Raw genomic sequence first — 2726 nt, 5'->3', positions numbered from 1 at the left:
ATAAATGAAAACAGGAACGGAGATAAAGAAGACGGCTGAAGATTAAAGTGAGCGTAAGTATTACAAAATGCAGTGAAAATAATTTCTAATAGAGAAATAATTCTATTTACATAACGTTAGAGAGAGAGAGAGAGAGAGAGAGAGAGAGAGAGAGAGAGAGAGAGAGAGAGAGAGAGGTGGGGATTAGAGATACAATACAAATTCCGTTGTGGCTTAGATATCAATAATAATAATAATAACAATAATAATAATAATAATAATAATAATAATAATGCCTACAGTGTACTGCGGAAAGCACGATGCTGTCCTTACTCCCCCTAGGCCTAGGGGACGAACGCTAATCTAATCGTTATCAGCTCATATCACTCAGACATCGTTCTTCTTCCTCGAAGAGCAGCAAAGATTACTTTTGGCTTCACTTCAGGTATAACGTGGAGTGTGTGTGTGTGTGTGATTGAGCTACAGAACCACCGACAGGTAAATAATTATAGGCCTACTCTTTGTTTTGTGCTTGAAATAACTCAAGGCGTTTTTCGATCATTGATAAAGCTTCCAATTCTTATCAATGAATAGTAACCTGCTCTCCTTAATGCGTTGTTGGAAAAATATTTAATCAGGTAATTTCGCATTCGCCATTAATTGGTGTTGACTACAGAAACGTGAAAAGCCCTTTGAGATAGTACTAACCTTAGTACTAACTAATAGAGCCCAGAGTATATATTCCACAGATTAGAATAACTTTACAGTGAAGAAAATCAGAATAAAAACAGAGTAGAAAATAACAAATAAATAAGAAGTGATAACAATAATAATCATACATACTGCTACCGTATCTAGCATAGGCTTACACGCCAAAGTATAAATAAACGAATAATATCAGTTTTAGGCTGGACAGTTTTAAATATGATTATTTAACGCCTACATTATCCTTTTATTATATAATCTAAGGTATACTGTACATATACCATCTACTAAAAATAATCTTATAGCATTCGGGACTCATCGAGATAATATTGCCACCAGAACCATACTTCTAAGTGCTTACAAAACTATCATTGGACATCATAAGCTAAGAAAGGTATTTGTATTCTTCCCTCTGTAAATTAGTTGTACATTAATTTTTAAATGTAAAATTAAGTAATTTTCATGGATTTATCTGTGTGACCATTTTTATCTTATTTTCTCGTATGTGGCAATTTGGATAAGACAACAAACTTCATTTAAATGGTACTATATTTTTATATCATAAAAGGTGGTCTTGCGAATTAACTTAAAAGACATTGCTAAGACGACATAATGAGAAAAGTAATTAACAATTAAAATAAAATTTTAAGAACAGTAACAACATTGAAATAAATATTTCATATATAAACTATAAAAACTAAAAAAAGAAGAGGAAGAAAAATAAGATAGCATAGAGTGCCCAAGTGTACCCTCAAGCTAGAGACCTCTAAACCAAGACAGTGGAAGACCATGGTACAGAGGCTATGGCACTACCCAAGAGTGGAGAACAATGGTTTGATTTTGGAGTGTCCTTCTCCTAGAAGATCTGCTTACCATAGCTAAAGAGTCTCTTCCATCCTAACCAAGAAGAAAGTAGCCACTAAACAATTACATTGGAGTATTTAACCCCTTGAGCATGGAAGAATTATTTGGTCATCTCAGTGTTGTCTGGTGTATGAGGACAGAGGAGAATGTGTTTAGAATAGGCCAGACTACTAGATGTATGTGTAGGCAAAAGGAAAACGAGCCGTAACCAGAGAGAGAGAGAGAGAGAGAGAGAGAGAGAGAGAGAGAGAGAGAGAGAGGGATCCGATGTAGTACTGTCTTGCCAGTCAAAGGACACAATAACTCTCAAGCGGTAGTATCTCAACAGGTGGCTTGTGTCCTGGCCAACCTACAACCTATTTACCAGCTAAAGATGAACTGATTTTGCATTTATAAATTTGGACTATATACCCGGCGCTGGGGCCTATGAGGCCATTCAACACTGGAATGCATCTAGTGTTATATCCGAGAGTTATATTATGAGGTAAAAGTTAAATGAGGTTGAACAGAAAGATGAAGGAAAATGAAGGTTTAGAAGGATATTAAGCAAGTGTACCCAAAGGCTTAAAGATTTAAAGGCCTCTCATGAATGGTAGAAGCAATGGACAGTGGCATTGCCCTATCAAGTAGGACAATGCCCTAGTGACTGACCATATATACATATGATCAGCGCCCAAGCCCCCTCCCTACCCAGGCTAGAACCAAGGAGGGCCAGGCAATGGCTGCTAAGTCATCAGCAGATAGACCTATAGGTTCCCCCAAAACCCCCATCCTTAGCTCACAAGGATAGTGAGGTTGCAGCGATCAATTGCACTAACGAATTTGACCAGGACTCGAACCCCAGTCTAGCGTTCCCCAGTCAGGGACGTTATCACATCGGCCACCACAACCCTAAAGGCCCAAAGGAAGGTTTGCAAAGACCTAAGTAATGCCTACACTGCACCAAATCAGCCCCTTAAATTGTAACTAAAAATGAATGATGTGGTGCCTATTAGAAACCCCGTCTAGTGATCTGCCAGACTGGGGTTCTATTCCCGCTCAAGCCCGATAGTTTCTTGTAGTGTCTGCAACCTCACCATCCTTGTGAGCTATGGATGGCAGGTTCAGGAGATCCTAAATGTCTACCTCTCGAGTGATCAGCAGCCATCACCTGGCCCTCCCTGGTCTTAGTTTGGGTG

At 38.6% G+C, this 2726-nt stretch overlaps 1 protein-coding gene across 2 annotated transcripts in view; it reads left to right on the top strand.

Annotated features, from left to right (window-relative positions):
- The first annotated feature begins 409 nt into the window (after positions 1–409).
- Positions 410–2726, top strand: part of LOC137624474 (carbohydrate sulfotransferase 1-like) — a 167555-nt gene continuing 165238 nt past the window's right edge. Inside the window, exon 1 of one of the 2 annotated variants that reach the window (XM_068355246.1) lies at positions 410–477. The gene's annotated coding sequence lies outside the window, so the exon portion shown is untranslated. Of the gene's footprint in view, positions 478–978; positions 1079–2726 lie in introns of those variants that run through there. The other variant, XM_068355247.1, reaches the window with a different exon arrangement.

The sequence above is a fragment of the Palaemon carinicauda genome, chromosome 31, assembly GCF_036898095.1.
Source record: "Palaemon carinicauda isolate YSFRI2023 chromosome 31, ASM3689809v2, whole genome shotgun sequence".
NCBI lineage: Eukaryota > Metazoa > Arthropoda > Malacostraca > Decapoda > Palaemonidae > Palaemon > Palaemon carinicauda.
The sequence above is the reverse complement of the archived record's forward strand: the minus strand, read 5'-3'. Positions and strand labels throughout refer to the sequence as shown.